This window comes from Ornithorhynchus anatinus, chromosome 3 (assembly GCF_004115215.2).
Source record: "Ornithorhynchus anatinus isolate Pmale09 chromosome 3, mOrnAna1.pri.v4, whole genome shotgun sequence".
Lineage (NCBI taxonomy): Eukaryota > Metazoa > Chordata > Mammalia > Monotremata > Ornithorhynchidae > Ornithorhynchus > Ornithorhynchus anatinus.
Genome location: NC_041730.1, coordinates 76292414 through 76316370, shown reverse-complemented (window position 1 = coordinate 76316370; position 23957 = coordinate 76292414).

Here is a 23957-nt window from a genome sequence, read left to right as displayed (position 1 = left end):
TAATTGAACATACAATTGATTATGCAAACAGACATGATATTTGAGTGCTTACTGTGTGTGGAGCGCTGTACTAAGTGCTTGGGGGAATTCAGTACAACAGAGTTAGTAGAAACCTTCCAAGCCCACAGTTAGTTATTATATATATATAGATATCTATATAGATATATAGATTATATACAAACACGCACAAACATGGGCTGAAGCTGTTAGTAAGTACCTAAGTGCTAACAGTAGCTTTTGGGTGACTGGAACCTAGGTTCTGGAATTAATCAGGGAAGGCTCTTGGAGGAGGTGGGATTTTAGGCAGTTTTAGAATATGGGGAGAGTGGCTGTCTGGAAGATTTGAAAAAGAGGGGTGTTGCAGATTGAAGACAGTGAGAGTAAGGGGTCAAAGGAAGAAAAATGAAGAATAAGGCTCAGTTAAAAGATGAGTTTGAAAAGAGTGAAGAGTGTAAGCTGTAAGTGGTTGGTGAGGGCTTAACAATAATAATAATAATAATAGTATTTGCTAAGTGCTAATTATATGCTAGACACTGTACAGCCCTGGGGAGAATACAGGCAAATCGGGTTGGACATAGTCCCAGTTGGCTTATGTGTAGGAGGAAGAAAACTGAAGGAGAACCATGAAGTGACTGCTTGATGTGAAAGAAATGTGTTACCACTGGAGGTATATGAGGAGTGAAGAGATGTGTGCTGAGCAACATTCAGAAAGGTGATCCAGGCAGCTGCCTGTGGTAGACTGAAAAAAAGATGGTTTTTGTTAAGCACTTACTATATGTAAGGCACTGTAGTGGATACAAGCAAATCAAGTTGGATACAGTCCCTATCCCATGTGGACCTATGTTTTCAATCCCCATTTTCCAAATGAGGTAACAAGGGCACCGAGGAAGTGAAGTGGTTTATCCAAGGTCACTCAGCAGACAAGTGGCAGATCCAGGATTAGAACCCATGGCTTTCTGACTCCCAGGCCCGTGGTCTTGAAGAGGGGAGAGGCTGGGGCACCAGGGAGGAGTCTAATCAGGACATGGCAAGAACATGAACCAGGGAGCCGGGTGACCTTTTTCCTCTAGACAATTGAATGGCTAAAGTGGAGTAGCCCAGATAGGAGGGTTGTTTCAAGCAGGGGCAGGGGCTATCAACCACATCAGAACCCTCTGTCCTGCTTATTCCCCTAGCCCCCCTTCTCCTCTGCTCCTCCTTCCCTCCCCCATCACCCCGACTCCTTCCCTCTGCTCCCCTCGGCCACAGCACTTGTTTATATATGTACATTATTATATTTAAATGATGTGTATATATTTATAATTATTTTTATATTGATGTTATTGATGCTTGTCTACTTATTTTGTTGTCTGCCTCCCCTCTTCCAGACTGTGAGCCCATTGTTGGGTAGCGATTGTCTCTATTTGTTGCCGAATTGTACTTTCCAAGCACTTAGCACAGTACTCTGCACAGAGTAAGTGCTCAGTAAATACAATTGAATGAATGCATGAAGTAGGTGGCTCTCTGGACTCAAAAGGACTTTGGTTTCCCTAAAAATTTTGTCACTGATTTTTTCCCCCCAAGGCAGGAATGACAAGGCTGTCATTTAACTACTTGAGTCATTAGTAGCTTTAACACACACCGATGGCTTTGAGGCAACAGGGTGGTTCCAAGCAGTGTTTTCTCCCCACACTCATTTCCATTCCCCTGAGCGCTCTGCCGCTTCCATCCTCATTCTGAAAGTGGCACCAGAAGCACAGAGAAGAGAGTCCAGGCATGCCAGTCACCCACCGGGGAAACTATGGGAATTCCCAGGCCAGGGAAACTCACTCAGCAGGTCCCACGTAGGCCACGAGGCTGGTCTAACAGGCATGCTTAAGAAGAGAAGCAACGCGGCCTAGTGGAAAGCACAACTAGCTGGGAGTCCCGAGGCCTGGATTCTAATCCCAGATATACCACTTGCCTGATGTTTGACCTTGGGCTTGTCTTTTAACTTCCATGTCTGTAAAATGGGGATTAAATAAATGTCACCTCTCTCTCTGGGAGGGAGCCCCAAAAGGGACAGACACCGTGTCTGATCTGAACATGTTGTGTCTACTCCAGTGCTTGGCACAGAATAAGCACTTAAATACCACAATTAGTACAGTGCCTGGAAAAATTAGAGAAACATCCACGTACACCTTGTATATACACAAGGGGTTTATAAAGTCTTGATTCAACTTTCAACGGGGAACTATGGCCTGCATAGGATATGGAAAACTTGAAATGCTCCTATGAAAATTCATTCATGATGTTTTTTATAGCATTACCAGAGCTATTTACAAACTAAACACTCCAAATGCTAGATTTCATTTTAGATCCATGACTGACTAATATAGTGATGGTAGAAAAGAAGATTGGTCAGTTAATTGAAACGTTGTCGCTCCTCTCGTGGGCAGGGAACATGTCTATCAACTCTGTCATATTGTACTCTCCCAAGTGTTTAGTACGGTGCTCTGCTCACGTTCAGCACTAAATGTTATTGAGAACACACATAATTGAAGTAAAACAAATAATTTTTGATGGGTATCTAAAAACTGAATAAAGATTGAATTTGCAGAAGGAATGTGACCATTCTGTATGTGTAGTCTAGGGTTTAGATGTTGCAAAATTTCACATACTCCTACTTCAGTAAACCTCAAATGCAAATATTTGCACTGAAATCTTGACACCCTGCCCCTAACTCCCTCCCCAAAACATACATACCCCAAGCCTGGACACTTTACCCAAGAATATACAGGCTCTTTTCTTCTGAAGCTGAGGGAATGCAGTCCCTAGGACTTGCCAGCAACCTACAGAGCAGAACTCACTATTCTCTGGTTCACTTATTCAGTGGTAATTACTAAGCGTCTACTGGGTGTATGGGCACTGGACTCTGGGCAGAGTAGAAGCCTCTCTACTATGGACAGAGACCTGTATTGATTTTGGGGAACAGTGCTGTTGGCCTAGTGGAAAGAACACAAGATTGGGACTTGGACTCTAATTCCAGCTCTTCCAATTGCCTGCTGTGTGACCTTAGGAAAGTCACTTAACTTCTGTGTTTGCTTCCTCATCTGTAAAATAAAATGCCTGCTCTCCCTCCTATTCAAACAGTCCCATGTGGGATGGGGACTGTCTCTCACCTGATTGTATTACATCCACCTCAGTGCTTGGCACATAGTGAGTGCTTAACAAAGTACCACTATTGTTACAAATAGTGATAATACAATAAAAGTAGAAAATACAGCCCCGGTTCCTCAGGAATTCATAATACTTCTACTATGGTTCCTGAGTGTAGTTTTCACAAGGACAATTGTTTGTTGATTTGTTTAGATACAGTTTTAAATATGGTGGTATGTGTTCTTAGTATGCCAGTTCTCAATTGTTCAGAATGCCCTTGTTGGGAGGTTCCTTTATGATCCTAGAAACAAAGATTACAAATTTGTAGAATTAGCATCTAGAGCAATATTTTCTTAACAGAGGCTAAACTGCATTTTGGTCTTTGTGCACAAAGCAAAAACTTTCAAATCACCTCAAATCTTGTTGTGCTCAAGTGTCCTCCTCCTCCTCATGAATGGTCAGTCCAGTGAACTGAACAGCAGCTTGCCTCCCTTCACTGCAAATGGCCCAAAGACTCTCTAGGGCCTTGTCTTGCCATTTAATGGAAGTGATGGCTTGTAAGATTTAGAAATGAAGCACGCAACATCAATATTTGTTTTTGTGTCAATTCCAGTTCTTGCAACTACAAAATAAGTGTCCCCAGCCTACCACTAATTGGCAAATTGCCAAACAATAACAGGCCAGAGGTTCATTTTTGGGGAGCCGGTGGGAAGAGTTATCCTGCAAAACAACACAATCAGCATGGAGTAATGGATAGAGCAAGGGCCTGGGAGTCAGGATATGGGTTCTAATCCTGGCTCCACCATGTGTTTGCTGTATGACCCTGGGCAAGTCACTTAACTTATCTGTGCATCAGTTGCCTCATCTGTAAAATGGGGATTAAGATTGTCAGCCTTTTGTGGAACAGGGACTGTGTCCAACCTGATAAACTAGTAAACTACCTCAGCATTTGGAAGAGTGCAGGGCAACTAGTAAGGGTTTAACAAGTACCATCATCATTATTACTACTAAGCAACTACATGGTTGGGAGAGTTAATACAATAATAATAATGATGGTATTTAGTTGTACCCCAATTGTACCACAGTTATTATTATTATTTAGAGGTGGTACTCATTCCCTGCCCACAACAAGCTTATAGGCCTGAAAGTCATCCTACCCTAAATCAACAAGGGTTGCTCTGCCCCTCACCAGTCACTTCATTCATTCAATAGTATTTATTGAGCACTTACTATGTGCAGAGCACTGTACTAAGTGCATGAAGTGTTCAATTTGAGTAGACTCTCACTTGCTCCCATGGAATTCCTCCCCAAATGGGGCCTCTCTGACCTGTGTCGTCTTGAAGCACATATCCTCCGCACCCCTGCCCATCCAGCTAGCCAGCCCCACATCTGTGGTCTTGACTGGACAGCTGTTCAGGGAGCCAGAACAAGTTATGACAGATCAGGTTGCTTATCAAAGTTCCTTTTCCTCCCACTACTTGAAGCTGTTTTGAGTCAAGACATCACTAGGCGTCAGGTCAGAGAGTGGCAGGCTTAAAGAACTTGTGTTCGTCAAACTGTTCCCCTCCACTCCCCCACTGAAACTTTCCCATACTGCTCTGAGGTGGCCCCAACCTGGCCCTGTTCCTGGCACCCTGAATCTGATTCTGTATCCTTGACTAGTACTGTTTAGTGACCTGAAATACCAACTCCCCCTCATTTCATATGGAGGTGGGGAAGCTGACTGCTCACTTTTCATGTGGAATCCAGCAGCTCCTTGGCTACATGACTCCACTTTCTGACCATCAGGCAGCCCACCAGAACTACACGCAATAGCTGAGTGGAGCTCTGGTTCTCTCGGAACCCAGCTTTCAGAGAACTTTCACCCCTATTCATGCAAACAACAGCAAAACTAAAAAAAACAAACCCATAGTTTTCACCTTCCTATGCCCCAAGTCTCTAAATTATTAGAAAAATGCAGTGGAAGAGCCCTACAGGAACTCCAAAGCAGGCAGCAGGTTGCACTGCTGCTGTCTTTCCAATTCTGACATTCCTTCTAGGAGCCATTTGCAATGCTGGTTAATTCCAACTCTGTCCCTCTGGCTATTTTCCCAGTCAGATCCATCTTTTGTTTGCAAAGACTCATTTCCAGAGGCTCTGAGCACTTCCTGTTGAGTGGGATCTTGGGACAAATTTCAAAACCTACATCTTGTGACTGACTTTTCACTTATCATCATTCATTCAATCATATTTATTGAGCATATACTGTGTGGAGAGCTCTGTACTAAGCACTTGAGAGTACAATACAGCAATAGACACATTCTCTGCCCCCAACAAGCTTACAGTCTTGGGGAGGAGGCAGATGTTATTATAAATAAATGAATTAAAAATCTGTGCATAAGACAAGACATAAGTGCTGTGGGGCTGGGAGGAGGGAAGAACAAAGGGAGCAAGAGCAAGTCAGGGCGATGCAGAAAGGGGCAAAAGGTGGGGGGGGGGCTTAATCAGGAAAGGCCTTCTGGAGGAGATGTGCCTTCAAAAAGGCTTTGAAGGCAGGGGAGAGTAATTGTCTCTCTGATAAGAGAAGGGAGGGTGCTCCAAGCCAGAGGCAGGACATGGGCAAGGGTTTGGTGGCAAGGTAGGCGAGATTAAGACACAGTGAGAAGGTTAGCACTAGAGGAGCAAAGTGTGTGGCCTGGGTTGTAAGAGGAGAGAAGCGAGATGAGGTAGGAGGGGGCAAGGTGATGGACTGCTTCAAAGCCAGTGGTGAGTAGTTTTTGATGCCGAGGTGAATGGGCATCCGCTGAAGTTTCTTTTGAGGAGTGGGGTGAAGTGTCCTGAACATTTCTGTAGAAAAGTGATTCGGACAGCAGAGTGAAGTATGGACTGGATTGGGGAGAGTCAGGAGGCTGGGAGGTCAGAAAGGAGGCTTATGCAACAATAATAATAATTATGGTATTTGTTAAGTGTTTACTATGTGCCTAGCATGGTTCTAAACTCTGGGGTAGATACAAGGTAGTCATGTTGGACACAGTCCCCATCCCACATGGAGCCCACAGTCCTAATTCTCCATATTAAAGATGAGGTTAACTGAGGCCCAGAGAAGTGAAGTGGCTTGCCTAAGGTCACACAGCAGACAATTGGCAGAGCCAGGATTAGAACCCATGACCTTCTGACCCCCAGACCTGTGCTCCATCCGCTTATACCATGCTGCTTCTCATGCAGTAATATAGGCGGGATAGGATAAGCGATTGCATTAACGTGGTAGCAGTTTGTTTGGAGAGGAAAAGGTGAATTTTAGTCATGTTGTGAAGATGGGACTGACAAGATTTAGTGATGGATTAAATATGTGTGTTGAATGAGATAGAGGAGTCAAGGATAACACTAAGGCTATGGGCTTGTGAGATAGAAGGATAGTGGTGCCATCTACAGCGATGAGAAAGTCAGGGGGATGACAGATTTTCAGTGGGAAGATAAGGAGTTCTGTTTTGGACAGGTTAAACTCAAGGTGACAGGAGGACATCCAAGTAGAGATGTCTTGAAGGCAAGAGAAAATGCAAGCCTGGAGAGAGGGAGAGGTCAGGGGTAGATTTGGGTATCATCCGCATAGAGATGGTAGGTGAAGCCGTGGGAGCCATACTTGCTTTCGGTACCCATTCATAATACACTTTCAGCCTGCCATCCATCCTGTGAAGGCCCTAAGGAGAGTCCTTTATTGCCTTTCAAAGCACACAGGGATCCACAGGAATGCCTCCACAATTCCTGTCAGGAAAAGGAATGCTGACCCTTTGGGGGAGAGGCTAAATGGAACACCTCCTTCTGCCTCTGTGCAGTTGCTAAAGCACACAGTAACTTTATTCAGATAAAGTATTTACTCTGGACCATAAAACCACAGCTCCCCTTTACTTCTCCTTTCTCAAATCTCCACCCCCGCCACCTCACCCCATTGCCAGCTATCTAAAGGTTCAGAGGAATCAAGAAGGGTTCTGTGTTCTCAAAACCCTTAGCTAAGAAGATCTCTTCTTAGTGGGAAAGGGATGGATGACAGCCCAACAGCTCTTCTGAATACAGGCAGTTCTTCTAGAGTGTTCTTTCCACCACAAGCATCCACCTGGGTGAGAAGCTGGGGGTTGTCAGGAAAAATGGTGGTGAACCTGTGCCAAGGTGGCCCTGGGTACCGGCTACCCCAAGGTCAAAATGCCATCAGTGATGTGACCTCTCTGGCCAGAGGGGATGGTATGGGAAGATAGGTGCCCCTCACCTCCGTGCCCACCCAATAAGCTATGGAAGGGGAGGGAGCGGAAGGGGCGGAGATTGAACAGGAAGGAAATTGGGACCACCCAAACCACAGGTAATAAATTCCTGTTGCCTCTGGTGCTCTGGTCTCTCTCTCTTGGAAGATCACAGCAGTAGCAATAGCCACCCACGTGTCTTTCCCTGCCCAGAGCGGCAGAGGCCCATTCTGCCATTAGGACAGACGCACAGAGACAGGAGTCACGGGTCAGGTGAGTGTAACACATAATTGGGTTTAATGCATAAGTGGGTAACATATAAATGAGTGTAACGCATATGTGAGTTTAGTGCGTAAGTGGGTAGCGTATAAGCGAGTGTATCGCACAAGTGAGTTTAACGCATGCGTGAGTGTAACACATAAGTCTAAGACATAAGTGGGTTCAGCGCATAAGTAGATTGAATATTTAAGTGGGTCTAACGTGTAAGTGGGTTTTAACAGGCAAGTGGGTTTAATGCCTAAGTGGGTTCCTCCTGAGTGGCTGCGCACGTGGTGGGAACTAGCCGCCTCACCACGTTGTGAGTAAACCATAAGCGAGGTCCGCCTAGGCGGGCGCTGGTGTCCGACCACGCGCTAGCAACATACCAGTGTATTCCTCCCGTTAGGGTAGCTCTAACCCCATATTCCTCCCAAAGGGGAAGCTTTAACACCATATTTCCCCCCAAAAGGGAAGGCCGATTGTCGCGTCTAAATAATTAATTCAATTCGCCCCACGGCATAAATTCTATACAAAACTCAGGTTTTCCATCCCCGGCCGCTCTTTCTCTCGCCATGCCAATTCCGAAAGAACCCGTCCCCGGGTGACAAATGGCGACCAGGGTGGGATCGGCGATAGGCGACAGAGAGCCAGGAGGGCTGTTTGAATTCCTTGCGAGTCACAGATGGAAAACCCCGAGATGGGACAGCCGCTTGGTGGAGGACCACTGGGAAGATCTGCCCAATCTGGTGAGGGATTTTTGTAATTGGCGTGAGGCTACCCAAATCAGGAAAAGGAAAGGGAAGACTGCCCTTCTCGGCCTGCTAGCAACAACGCTGCAGGCCGCCGCTCGGGACCGGCGGCAGTTGCAGCAGGAAAGGGAAGTCTTGGAAGCGAAACTAAGGGAAAGTGACATGAGATGCCTCTTACTGCAGAAAGCGGCTGAGGTTAAATCACAGCAGAATGCCCTTTTAGAGCAGAAATTGGCACCCCGGGTGGCTAAGGAGTTAGAGGAGAGGAGAAAACTCCCGGTAACTGAGGAGGAGATGAAGCAGGTCCTGTACTGGGGAATTTGCCAGGGGAACTGTTCAGGGGAAGAGAAGGGAGATCCCGGCCCCTTACCAGAACTGGAATCACCCCTACCCCCGCGGGATTAGGAGGTACCCCCGCACAACCCCGAGTGGCAGCCCAAGGCCCCCTCCCCTATCATCAAGGAAGAGTGGAACCCGGAGGGAAAGGTCACCACCCAAACTACAGGCTTCACAGCCCCTGAGCTCAGGCAGATCTCTAAAGAGTTTTCCCGGGACCCCGGGGAACCGGTGATAGCCTGGCTGGCTAGGGTTTGGAAGGGAGCAGCTGCTCAGGTAGACCTCAGCCCAAATGAAAGCAGCCACCTAGATTTGGGTCCAGGGGTGGATGTGTCCCACACTCACACACGAGGTCCGACTGTGAGCCCCACGTGGGACAACCTGATTCCCCTGTGTCTACCCCAGCGCTTAGAACAGTGCTCGGCACATAGTAAGCGCTTAACAAATACAAACATTATTAACTCTTTGGACCCTCGCAGTACATTGGGCTCGGACGATATCCCGGAGTGAACAGGGAAGGGGCGGCACTCTCCGGTGGAACGACCCGACTACATTAAACCAACAGCTTCTGATGCTTGGGATCGAACAACTCCTGGATGATAGGGAGAAAACTCAGGAACCTAGTCCCTGGTCCCTACCCGCCCAAGGGGGCTTACTTTGTGCCATAGTAATGGATGCACCCCCAGGGCCGGTTGAGAGAGAGAGCCACAGGGGCAGACACCTGGAGCACGTTGGCCAATGTGGTCAATAGTGACTGGCCCCTATTTCGGTCCTCTGAGGTACCCATTACCCAACGTGTAGCAACCATGATTGGGAAGGGCCTGGGTTTGAGGAGGACAAAGGCAGCTCCAACGTATACTAGAAGGGACACCCACCAACCTCCGAAGCGGATCGGCTCAGGAAGATTGGGCTTAGGATGGGTAGCCATATGGCAGGAGTTGAGGGAACGGGGTTTTCCTGTGGACGAGTTAGATGGGCTACCCACCCATATCCTGAAGCTGCTCACTCTGGAAGGTAGACCACAGGCCCCAACCGCCCCGGAGGAGGAAAACTAGGAGGGAGATCTGGCGGGCCCAGCTAATGGACGGTGGCCGTGGCCCTCTTACTGGTTGCCTATGACCGTCCTAATGGATGACCGCCAGGAAGTCTCTTCCTGGTAGACACCGAGGCCCAGGTATCAAAGATCCTCCACCTTGGGCTGGGGATCAGTACACCTTTACACAGCTCCCACAGGGATACAAACACAGCTTACCACCCTCCCCTGAGAAGGATAGCAGAGACAGATTGGGAAGCGAGTCATTATACAGCATTCCTCGAAAGGCCGGTTATGGGTTACCCTTATGAGAGCTCTGACCGGACAGATTTGGGCAGCTAATACCAATGAGGGCTGCCCACTAACCCTGGTAGAGGCTTGGACAGCTTCCAAGACCTAAGCTCTTCTCTCTGGCAGACACCACACCTGGGAAAGGGGAAATGTCGACCCACCACTCCACGAATCTGCTCGGCCTGCATGTCATCTTGACCCTGGAATGTGGGAGAACCCATGGCAACACCTTCTTGAAGGCCTTGGCCCACCTCAGCCAGGACCTGAACGTTTCAAACGGTTGGGTTTTGGGGCATTCCCCATTGAATGGAGGGGGCGGGTACCCCCTTATAGCCCATCCTTATGACAACTCCACCTGGTTCAATACAACGGGAGGGCCCCATCCCTGCAGCACCCGCCCTGTTGCAGAGCCCGCAAATGCCACCACATACCTTATGGTGAGTGGGTGGACTGACCATGCTGTGTCCCCATTCTGCTTTTGCGATACTGGTACCAAATTCTGGGCAGGCAATAGTTCCCACGTATGTAACGCAGCTAAGCTCCAGGACGGGCGCAGATCTGTGGCCGGACATTGAGTCCCACCGACCACCAAGCAGGGGGCAGACGTCTGCTCCCATGGCCTGCTCACTGCAAATGGGACCTTTGGCAACGGGCACCACCCCCTGTGCGGTACCTGCCTATCTCATTTGTGGTGTCCGTACCTACCGGTGGCTCCCTGCCGGCTGGGGAGGGACATGCTTCCTTGGCTTTGTGCTCCCGGCCATCCGTCACACCCTGAGTCGCCTGGAAGGTAGACTCCGAAATCGTCGGGGGGGCCTCAATCTCAGAGTCCGAACGCTTCTTCGGGATCATGTTTCCCGCGTATGGGTTTGCACAGACAGCTCGTGAAATAACCTAAACTAATTGAACAGATAACCATGACACCGCTGTCAGCCTTATGGCCCTCAGGGATGAACAGAGAGCCATCCGGACGGCCATCCCGCAGAAACAACTGGCCCTTGACTTCCTCCTCGCCAGCCAAGGAGGGGTCTGCAAGCTTATTGGGAAGGAATGTTGCAGCTTTATCCCTGACAATTCTGGACATGTGGACGCGATTGTTGCTGATATGTACCACGCAGTTAGCCAATACCGGGATGATGACACCACTGGAGGACTTTGGGACTGGTTCCAAGGACTCTTTAAAAACTGGGGGAGCTAGCTATTCCATGGGTTGTTGCTGCTTTTGCTCTTGGTGGGCCTAGTGGGAGGATGCTGATTCCTGGGTTGCTGTTGTTCGGTCCTCTCCATGTGCATGCGATGAACACTGCAGTCATCCCCGACTTCTTTCTCTGTGCATTACCTCAAGAATGTTGTAGTTCACCAACCACCCTCCTTACCTCTGGTCACCATACCTTGAGGGCTCCTCCTGCCCCACCCCCCCGTCACCCCTGGCCAGAACATGGGCCCTGTCCTCTGCCCCGACCTATGGATCTACTCTCCGGACTTCCGTGGCCAGCCGGGTGAGGATATCAGTTCCTTGTGGTCAGGGGAGGGACAATGCTGGAGGGCACGGCCTCCAGGATCACTCCACCACCACGCGCCCCGGAGGAGACGCAGGGAAGGTTGGGGTCAAATGGGCATGTATGGCAAGGGCCAAGGGCTGGTATGTGCCAACGTGGTCCTGGGCACCGGCTAACCCAAGGTCAAAATGCCTTCAGTGACGTAACCTCTCTGGCCAGAGGGGACGAGATGGGAAGATAGGTGCCCCTCACCTTCGTGCCCATCCAATAAGGTATGGAAGGGGAGGGAGCGGAAGGGGCGGAGATTGAACAGGAAGGAAGTTGGGACCACCCAAACCCCAGGTAATAAATACCTGTTGCCTCTGGTGCTCTGGTCTCTCTCTCTCTTGGAAGATCACAGCGGTAGCAACGGCCACCCATGTGTCTTTCCCTGCCCAGAGCACCAGACACTCATTCTGCCACTAGGATAGATGCACAGAGACAGGAGTCACGGGATGGGTGAGTGTAATGCATAATTGGGTTTAATGCATAAGTGGGCAACGTATAAGTGTAACGCATATGTGAGTTTAGTGCGTAAGTGGGTAGCGTATAAGCGAGTGTAACGCACAAGTGAGTTTAACGCATATGTGAATGTAAGTCTAAGTGTGAGTCTAAGGCATAAGTGGGTTCGGCACATAAATAGATTGAACGTTTAAGTGGGTCTAACGTGTAAGTGGCTTTTAACGTGCAAGTGGGTTTAACACCTAAGTGGGTTCCTCCTGAGTGGGTGTACACATGGTGGGAGCTAGCCGCCTCACCACGTTGTGAGTAAACCATAAGCGAGCTCTACCTGGGCAGGCCCTGGTGTCCGCCCACACGCGAGCAATTTACCAGTGTATTCCTCCCATTAGGGTAGCTCTAACCCCATATTCCTCCCAAAGGGGAAGCTTTAACACCATATTTCCCCCCAAAAGGGAAGGCCGATTGTCATGTCTAAATAATTAATTCAATTCGCCCCACGGAATAAATTCTATACAAAACTCAGGTTTTCCATCTCCGGCCTCTCTCTCTCTCACCGCGCCGATTCCGAAAGAACCTGTCCCCGGTGACGAGTGACAGAACCACACGGCTTTCTGATGGGATGAAGGGAATCTCCCATCAGGAACCATGGACTAGCTTTGGTCTGCACTTGGGACTGAGAACCTGAGCGAAAGAATCTATTTCAGTGACTGTGGTACAGGGATGGTGTTTGAATGGATTAGATTATAATATATATATTACTATTCTCCTATTAATCAACACCTTATTGTGGCAGGAGAGTTTGCCCACGCCAATGAAGCTTAGAGCTATGCCATTGAGAGATAATCTCTCGTTAGGGTCAGCCATAATGGAAAGGTCTAAGCCAAAGCATCAAAGTTGATTCACCTGTGCTTGCCAGAAGTGGTAGGGTGAAGAGTCAAAGGCAGATGATCAAGTGATCAAAATGTCAATCAAAGACAACTGCAGAGTCTTAGGTTTTTACTGCTTGAAAGAAGGCATTCGAAACCACTTCTATATTTTTACCAAGAAAACTCTATGGATACATTTGTCAGAATGATATGGAAAGGGGAGACCAGAAGCTAGCAGTGTGGCTTAGTGGAAAGAGCACAGACTTGGAAGTCAGAGGTCGTAATTTCTAATCTCCATTCCACCCTTGTCTGCTGTGTGACCTTGGGCAAGCCACTGAACTCTGTGCCTCAGATACCTCATCTGTAAAACAGAGATTAGGATTGTGAGCACCACAAGGGACAACCTGATTAATTTGTAACTATCCCAGTACTTAGAACATTGTTTGGTACATAGTAAGCATTTAGCAAATACCATAATTTGTATTTGGCAGGCTGAAATTGTATTACGGATGAGTACCGAAAGCAAGTATGCCTCCCATAGCTTCAGCTACCATCTCTAAAGCTCATTCAGTGACATCAGTGATCACTATTTATCATCAGTTATCATTTCATCATCAAAATGGGCAGGATTTATATGCCCAGTTTATGCTGTCTCTGTCTGAAGGTCAACCATCAGGCCACTGGACGGAATCTCTTGCATTCAGACCCATGCTCTGCCCCATGTTATAACAAGGAGCTTTGCTGCCCTTTAATTGTTTTTGAGCTTTACCTTCAAAATGCCAAGTAAAATTTTTTCCAAATTCATTCGTCAAAATCAGAGTACGTCTAATGCACTGCATTTGGCTACTATGGATTACGGCCTAGTAAGGACTTGCCTGTACTAAATGACCGACAGGTCTCATAGTGTTTAAACCCTAGGACATGCTAAGACTGAGGTCCAGCCTGACTGGGCTCAGATGGGGTTGAATGAGGCATCCTGACCCCATTTTAGGTTGTGGGTGGGCCTACGTGACCAGACATCCTACTTTAGACAGGAATGTCATGAGTTCAGATTCCGTCCTGCTATCCAAAAAAGGTCTCACCTTTTGGGCTTGCAGGAAAGGACCCCAGTAAGTGTCATCTCCAGCAGTAACAGTAGGCACCACATTAGGAAAAATAAGGAGAATGACAGTGTCTCCAACTGAAGGTGAGGGAACAGCACGGGTCCCACTAAACTGAGGATATTAGCTGTCTGCCACGTCTGTCTACTGGCCTTATTCCTGGACCTTGGAGAGAAATCATTCAGTGTTTTTTTTATTGAGTGCTTCCTGTGTGGAGCACTGAACCAAGTGCTTGACAAAGTACAACAGAGTTGGGCAGGGAAAGTGTCTACCAACTCTATTATATTATACTCTAAATGCTTAGTACAATGCTCTGCACACAGTAAATGCTCAATAAATACCACTGAGTGATTTATTTCTGAAGTCCAGGGATGTCATTGAAAGAGTTTTAGAAGAAATAAAAGCTCTGGACAGATTCATGGTGTTATCACACATACACACACACACACCCATTTGTCCCAGCCTATTCACTCACTCTGTGGCCAGGATGATATCCTCAGATCAAAAAGAAAGAGTTAGTGAAACACAAACTTGTTTTTAGAAAGAGAAAGGTAGGAAGCAGAACACAAGACACTTAAAAATCAAAAGCAAAAGTGGAAGTTAGCTGAAATGATCTGTGGGTGAGGAATGATGGAGTTTAAGGGCTATATGAATGACCAAGAAGATGGCCTCTTTGGCCGCTTGTTGTTGTCTTATGCTGTTGAGTTGTGTTCGACCCTTAGTGAGGCCATGGACACTTCTCTCCCAGAACGCCCCACCTCCATCTGCCATCATTCTGGTAGTGTATCCAGAGAGTTTTTCTCGGTAAAAATATGGAAACAGTTTACCATTGCTTCCTTCCATGCAGTAATCCTGAGTTTCCACTCGACTCTCTCTCTCTCCCCTATGCTACTGCTGCCCAGCACAGGTGAGTTTTAACTTGTCGCAGATTTCCTTCCACTCGTTAGCCACTGCCCAAGCTAGGAATAGAATGGATATGCTACTGCCTGTCTCTGCCCTCCCATAGTCAGGACTGGTAGAGTACTAGAAACTCTTCAGGTGTGACCCTGAGCGCTACTGATACAATACTTTTAAGTACTTACTATGTGCCAATCACTATGCTAAGCAGTGAGGTGTACATAGGGTAATCAGTTCAAATAATTCATGTTCCAAATGGGTTCATAGTCAAAGTGGGAGGTAGAATAGGTATTTAATCTACATTTTACAGATGAGGAGAGTGAGGCCTCCTAACCAGAGCACTGTAGTGGGTAAAGGCACAGCCAGCCAGCTGAGGTGGGACCAAAATGATCTCCATCCAGGCAGGCGAATGCTACACTGATCATGAAGGCACTGATAGCTCTACCAACAAAAAGATGTGAGATCTGGGACCTGACAATGACTCTCATCATCTATGATTGATGAAGAAACCGGGCTCAAGAGAGGAGGTTTTCAAAGACCTGAATGTGAGCTTCATTTGGGAATCTATAACTCCTTGTTTTTGAGGCTCCACTGAATAGTCCAGCACACTTATTGACAGAAAGGACAAACTCATATGGTTTCTCTGGTTATACTAGGAATTCACCTTTTATCTTCTGACCAAAAAAAGACAGGGATTATTCCAGTTGTCATAAACTCAGTGATCATTGTGCGTTGACTTTGCCTGTTCTAGCTGAACAGACCAAGGACTTGGCAGGGGCTTCATTCAGCCAGAGGCTGAATGAGTGAGAGATTGGAGGTCTGGTAGTAACACAGGAGATTAATGGTTTCAGAACTTCTGGAGGTGAAAACCAAAGTTATGAATTAACAAACCACAAGTTACCTGATTTCACTTCTCATTGGAAAGCAAAAAACCTCAAAGTCTCAATCCTTCAAAATGATATCCATTCTCAATTTATATCTTGGAATTCTAATCTTAAGAAAAGCTCAGATGCACATTAGAGCTCCTTTCCAGAAGGAAAAGAAAGCCTTTGGATCAGAACATCTGGGGAGTTGAAAAATCTAGAACATCTGTGCATTTCTACCCCACTTCAATGTGTGACTACAAGGACAACACTGGAGCATTGAAAACTGGGCCTTTTGAAGAAAGTCAGAGAAATTGGAGTTTTGTAGAAGGAAAAAGTAAGAAAAAAAATTAGCTACTTTCAAGTATAAGAACACATTCAATATTGATATTTGCTTTCTGAGCCAAATGAGAAGGCAATGATAAATTCCAGGAAAAGATATTTTTATTGGACATAAAGAACTGCCTTTTTGACTCTGGGTCATTAAGCACAACAATAGGCTACTGCTACATTAAGAGCCCTTTAAGTTTTCTCCAGTCAAGATTTTAGATTACATAACTGCAATTACTCTCCATGGGGGGGGGGGCTGATATACTATGTGTGGGGACAGAAAATACAAACAAAAATCATGAAGCCTCCAGTCATTTCTAAACACTATGACTCAGGCAAAAAGATTTTACTTCTACATCCATGAAAAATAAAAATGGGAAGCTAAATCAATTCTAAATTTCTTTACTTCACTCCTTAACCACATTTGAATACAAACTACTGAAGGTACATAACAAACTTTCTTAGATAAAGAGAATGAGTACTCACAAGTCAGCCTGATGAGCAAAACATCCAGTAAGGTCATCAGCACATGACTCAACCAGCAAAATAAGAACAGGCAAGAATTCTCTCACCTCCCTTTAAAGACCCAATCTATCTTGCTAATTGGGTCTCATTCCTAGAGGATTCTGGGAAATAAGTGCATAGGACCCTCTGGAAAATGTAATTCCTATAATTGTGATATTTATTAAGTGCTTATGTGCCAGAGCACTATATTATTGAGCTTTGGGATAAAACAAAGATAGTCAGATAAGAAATAACCTTTCTTTCACACAGGGCTCACAGAGGGAGGGAGGGCAAACATCTCATCCTCATTTCAGATGAGGGAACTAAGGCATTGAGAGAGACTAATCGATATGCCCAAGATCATACAGCCAGTGAATGGCAGAGGTAAGGCTAAAATCTGGGTCTCATTCTCCTTCATCCCTTGAAATCAGTCCCTCCTCCACAGTAGGGGCCTGAACATTTTCACTAATGAGGTTCTGCCAATGATCTCTTCCAGGTGGCTTCATCATTCATGTGTTCACTGGATAGGCTTTTATTACAGGTGATTTTACTCAGAAGAGATGTGCTCCAACTTCAGAGTAGATTAACTCTCCAGTGGTGCCTTTGCATCATGCTTTTAAGACTATGGTCAACAAGTATTACAGGAGGGAGAGTGTCTTAATCCGCCTAATTTATCTTTAAATCTACTATCATTACACATTTGAAGCATTTTACTGGCAAATTGATGGTATCCCATCATCCTCTGGTCTGCCGTCACCCTTTCATGAGTTGATCTTTGTTTTCAGAACAGAGCAAAGTTCTAAAGTCATTTGCTGATGCTCTAAAAGTGCTGAAGACAATGATTGTAAAAACTTAATGTCAGTGATTTGTCACATGGATTAACTTTTGGCAGGATAATCTGAAGCAGCAGAGAAATCACAAGATCATTGTCCCAGGTCTTTGTGGCCCAGCTGCAACTCAAGCTTCCCTGCCAGATAGTTATGAAGCTCCTTATTGCATTTGTAGTACATTTCAGGTCTGCTCCTATGGGGTGAGTTTACTGTTTCTACCCATGCAGAGAGATGCCAATCTTATTGCTTACTGCTACAATTTGATCTTTCAAGTGATGTGAGAAGAGTTTAAAGTCAGTTAATCAAGTAGACTTGATTCTGCAAGGGAACACCAGATACTTTACCATAATCATTAGTATTTATTGAGTGTTTATTCTCTGCAGAGACCTGTACTAAGCACTTGGAAGAAAAAAAGAATCAAGAGACACAATTCCTGCCCTTAACGTGTTTGCTATCTAGTGATGTGGAAGTATGGAAGTGGTAGGAGTGGAGTAAATAGGGTGGGGAGTTCAGAGATTGATCAGGGATGGCTTCCTGGAGGAAATGTGATTTCAGAAAGGCTTTGAAAATGAGGAAAGTAGGGGTCTGGTGAAGGGGGAGAGAGTTTCAGGCAAGAGAGAAGATATAAGCAAGAGCAGAATGGGCAAGATGAGGTGTAGTGAGAGAGGAGTGAGGATAAGCAGTGGGGAAGAGAGCTGATTGTGTGCCTTAAAACCAATGGTCAGAGTTTCTGCTTGTTGAGAGTAATAGACAGCCTTAGGATGTTTTTGTGGAGTCAGGAGATGTGTGCTACAACATGTATCAGAAAAATGATCTGGGCAGCTGAGTCAAGTATGGACTAGAAAGGGGAGAGGCTGGAGGCAGACAGGTATGTAATAATAATAATAATTGTGATATTTATTAAGCACTTACTATGTCCCAGGCATTGTCCTAAACACAGAGGTTGATACAAGTTTATCAGGTTAGACATAGTCCGTGTCCCACTTGGGGCTCACAGTCTCAATCCTCATTATATAGATGAGGTAGCTGAGGCACAGAGAAATGAAGTGACTTACCTAAGGTCACACAGCAAACAAGTGGCAGAGCCAGGATTAGAACCCATGGCCTGCTCCTAGATCTTTTAGAAGGTTGATACAGTAGTCAGGTTGGGATATGACAAATATTTGAATCAACAAGGTGGTAGTTAGGATAGAGAAGAAGAGGCTGATTCTGGATATGATGTAAAAAAAATCAACAAAATTTAGTGACAGGCTGAATATGGAGGTCAAAATAGAAAGAGAAGCCCAGGATAATACCAAGGTTATAGACTTTATCGTTGGTGTTGTCAACAGAAATGGGGACTATTAGGTGAAAGAGAGGATTTGGAAGGGAAGATGAGTTTAGGTTTGTAACCTCAACTGAAAGCAACCAGCCATTTGAAAAGAAAGGAGCCTGTCAAGTTCAACCTTCACAACATTGCTAAAATGTGCCCTTCTCTCTTCACCCCAACTGCTACCACAATAACCCAAGCACTTACTCTATCCCACCTTGATTATTTCATCAGCCTTCTTGCTGACCTCCCTGTCCCCTGTCTCTCTCCACTCCAGTCCATGTTTCACTCTGCTGCCTGGATCATTTTTCTACAAAAACAATCAGCCCATGTTTCTCCAGTGGTTGTCCATCCCATTCTGCATCAAACAGAAACTCTTTACCATCGGCTTTAAAGCACTCAATCACCTGTCCAATTCTACCTCCCCTCACTACACTCCTACTACAACCCAGCTCTCACACTTCGCTCCTCTAATGTCAATCTACTAGCTGTACCTCATTCTCATCTATCTTGCCCCCGACCTCTCACCCATGCCCTACCTCTGGCCTGGAACACCCTCCGACAGGCAATTACTCTCCCTACCTTTGAAGCCTTATTGAAGGCACACCTCTTCCAAGAGGCCTTTCTTGACAGAGCCTTCATTTCCTTTTCTTCCACTCCTTTCTGAATCACCCTGACTTGCTTCTTTTATTCATCTTCCCTCCCAGACCCACAGCACTTAATAATAATGTTGGTATTTGTTAAGTGCTTACTATGTGCCGAGCACTGTTCTAAGTGCTGGGGTAGATACAGGGTAATCAGGTTGTCCCACGTGAGGCTCACAGTCTCCATCCCCATTTTACAGATGAGGTAACTGAGGAACAGAGAAGTTAAGTGACTTGCCCACAGTCACACAGCTGACAAGTGACAGAGCAGGGATTCGAACCCATGACCTCTGACTCCCAAGCCCGGGCCCTTTCCACTGAGCCACGCTGCTTCCTGTAATTTATGTATTTATATTAATGTATTCCTCCCCCTCTAGACTGTAAGCTCGTGGTGGGCTGGGAACATATCGTGTCTTGTATTGTTTTCATCCAAGCAGTTAATACAGAGCTCTGCACATAGTAAGCGCTCAGATAGTATTGAATGAATGAATGCTCTGAACAAAGTGCTTAATAAATACGATTGATGGATTTATTGAATGACAGAAAGTGGAGCTTCTCTGGAAGTCATGGAAATGTAGCATCTGGTGGCAACTAAGATTTGTTAAGCCCTTTCAAAGGACGGTTTTTGCTTTGAGCGTATTTCCTTGACAGTGTTAGTGATAGAAAACAGATGAGAAATCTGGAGCCAATTTTGAACTAGGTACTATGGTGGGTTAATGAGAAATAACTGGGCATAGTCATTGGATCTCCTATTACTTCCAATCTGGCAGAGAAGACAAACCCACCAACACACAAGTAGACCAAAGCTCAAGTGCTAGAGACATGGACTATAGGGATATGGAGGAGCATGGAAAACAGATCCACAATTAGAAGGTCCATGAGGGCTGAGGAGTGGGAGTGATCAGAATGAAGCCTTTCATCAGTATATCCCACACCTGGGAAATTCCATTCTAAAATACCTTTCCTAAGTCCATGTTCAAACCTCAAGAACAATGATGCTTTTGTCCTTAGTTGCACTAAAACGTCCCAATAAAGGAGAAAGATGCACATAAAATAACTTGAATTCTCAGTTGCTATGATGACAGCTGTTGGTTTTTGTTTTGGGGATGAAAGTTTCTAATAAAACAGGCAATTTTAGCCGGCACCCCATTGATTGGATAGGTATTTGGTAGGTTGAGTAGCTAACTATTCCTCATCTTGTATATGGGCATTTGGAAGGTGTGGATTTTTTTTTTGTCTTTAACTTTTATTTTGATGGTGAACAGGCAATTTACTAAAATTACATAAGTATATAAGGAATACCATGCTGAGTAGAACCAGCACTACATTCTAACTCTGACAGTGGCACCAAAGAATATTTGGAGAGAACAAAGGACACATACAGAACCAGGGAAAACAGGTAAGAAGGAAGGAAGTGTTAAATGCTATGTGAGGGCGAAATGATACTTTGCCCCATTTCCCTAGAAGTGCAGGAAAAATTTCCTCCCTCAGCCTCTTAGAATCGGTGCCCTTGAATTGGGGGGGAAACATGGCTTTTGTCCTTAGTTGTTCCAAAACTTCCTGGGAAATGAGAAAGATGCACATAAAATAACTTGCTCTCAGTTGCCATGGAAGCAGCTGTGGGTCTCTGTTTGGTCTTGAGAGTCTCTAATAAAACAGGCAATATTTACAAACAAATCTGCAGTCTTCTTGATCTCCAACAACATTTCATCAGCAGTTCTGACTGAATAAATAAAGACTTCAGATTCGAGCCAAAGATTCCATTCAGTGAGAGTAGGCTTTGTTATGCGAGGAAGGACAATATTCCTAACATTGGTAATGTCATATTCTTTATAATCGCAGGTTGGGGACTGTGAGAACATAAATGAGAAATCTTTTGCTCTCCGAGTTTATTGTTGGTTTCAAAACTGCTACTATCGTCTTTATCTTTCTCACAGAATCTTCAGTCATCAATCACCTAGAAAATACTGCCTTGTTCTCCTTCAAAGAAGCCATAGAGGGAGCTATTACTATTCCAGAAGAAACTGCAGCCATTAACAGTGGAAGTCCATTAAGGGAGCTAACGTTTGGTCTTTGACTTTGTACTTCGATGGAATCATTTTCCATCCAGGGAAAATCCATCTTCTTGAAGACCTGTTGTCCAGATTTCTTTTAACTCTTGGACCAGCTGGAGTGAGGCTATTTGTTGGTAGTTGGGTTCTTGCTAAATGTTTTTCCAATGAGGATGGATAATTCGGCCTTATAATGGAGCTGGAGGAGTCACAGCAGATGATCATTTGGGCAGTTTCCTTGTTGCAAACACGATGCATGTTTCCTGCAGGTCTCAACAATGTAAGTGACAAGATGGGTGGTCAGGAGTCTGTAATAATAAATGCCACAATTATTATTATTGAATGTCTGTTATGTGCCAAGCACTGTACCAAGCACTGGGGTAGATACAAGAGAGAGAGAGGTTGGAAGCTGCAGCTGCCCGGGACCTCCATCACTGCCCCCAGTATCAAGGTTGCCAACTACTGAGAATGATTTTTACAGACAGAAAGAATCAACAGAATTGACTTTCACACTCTTTTACAGACAGATCAAAAGTGGCATAAGGTAGGCATTAGAGGTTTTGGAGATGAGGGAGAGAGTGGATGCTCACAAGAGAACAGTCAGCTGGACCCATGACAAACTCAGTTTGTACAAATCATTCTCAGAAATTAGCATCCCTGCTCCTCTGGCCCTTTCTGCCCAGGGTTTGGACTTCCCCGGTTTGACTCCTGGAGGCTGGTGGAGGGCTAACTCGAAGGGAAGGAGGTGAGGTCAGACTGAATGGGTCAACTCTGGGAGCACCCATTGTGGAGTGGGGGCTGAAAGCAGCAAACAACTTGGGGCAGAAGTGACAGCTGATGGCTCTGATGAGGGGAGGGTAGAAGGCCCAGTCTAGGGAAGCCTTGCCTGCTGGCATCTCCCCTCCAAAGGGAGCTGGGGAGATTGGACTGGGGGAGGATGCACAGGGCAGACACTTTAAGGATGGGTCTATCTGCTCTTTTTAGCAGTTTTGTGAAGATGGAACTGACAGGATTTGGCGACACGGTTAAATGAGATGAGTAGAGGATAATGCTAAGGTTACGGACTTGTGAGACAGGAAGGATGGTGGTGCTGTCTATAGTAATAGGAAAGTCAGAGGGAGGACAGGGTTTGCGGGGGAAGATGAAGAGTTTTGTTTTGGACATGTGAAGTTTGAGGTGGCAGTGGGACATCCAAGTAGAGGTTTCCTGAAGGCAGAAGGAGATACAAGACTGCAGAGAAGGGGGGAGATCAGGGCTGGAGATGTAGATTTGGGAATCATCTGCATAGAGATGTTAGTTGAAGCCTTGGGAGTGAAAGAGTTCTCCAAGGAAGAGGGTATAGATGGAGAATAGAAAGGGACTCCGAACTAAGCCTTGAGGGATTAAACTCAGGTTTAATCAATATAGCTGGTACCATCAGATTTGCTTCAAGAAAATGAAGGTGACCAGAATTCTGGTCAGCCTAAGAGGCCTAATGTGAGTGGTGGGGAGGCATGCTAGTTTGATCCGTGTCATAAAATAGTGGGAGAATTAAGGAAGAAGGGGAGGAAGGGGAAAAGGAAGAGGAAAGCAGAAAAGAAAAAAGTGGAAAGGGAAAAGAAAGAAAAGGAGAGGAGAGAGAGTTAAAGGAGAAGGGGAAGAAGAGAGATTCCTCACTTCCTCAGGCCTCCACCGTCTTTCCCCAGGCACAGAATGGGTTGGGCTAGCCAGCACTGCCTTTCTGCTGGTAGGAGTTGTCTATCTCAACTGATGCCTCCTGGAAGGAAGTAGACAATGCAATGGCTGCATTTTAAGCTAAAAACAGGGTGGCCCCTGGAATTTACAGCCATCTGAGCCTGGCTTCTGTTCCTGGAAAACCACTGGCAGAAAAAGGGCAAGTCTCAGACATTTGGCCACCCTGTGGTGAGAAAAAATTTGCCAAACTTTCTCATTCCAAATGAAGTCATTAGATTATGCAGCACACATTAGGCCAATCACCCAGCAAAACACAATGATGTCATACCGAAATCCACCGGGACCCAGAGCTCAAAAATATCATTGACTGATTGATGGATTGTCCTCTTTTTCTCATTTTTATTCCCTCCTCTTCCCATCTGGTTCTCTTTACTTTTCTTCCCTCTCATTTTTTCCTCACTTTTCTCTCTCTTCTCTGTCACTTCTCTGGCCCTATATGAAGGTGATGCACAGGGCCCCAAGTTGAGAACTAAAATAGCAGCCCTGAGCAGGGCTAGTTGCTCTCCTTTAGCTATATTGCTGCACTGCTTCCCCTCCCACTGCCATGATCGGTATTCTGCTCCTGTGGGGCCCACGATAATGCCTGCCATCCCTGTAGTTTCATGATAGAGGCTAAAGCAGGGGAGGACCTGGGAGTGTCATTGCCACCAATGGCACAGGAAAACTAGCCACTGCTTCCTGAGGCCTAAAGTTGAATATCTTCTCTCCTCTTTCAGACCCATTCCTCCTAACTTTCCCATCTCTGTCGGCAATCCCAGTCCTTGACAATCTTTGACTCGTTACACTTTTTCAGCTTTCAAATTCAGGCAACTGTAAATCCAGCCAGTTCTTCTT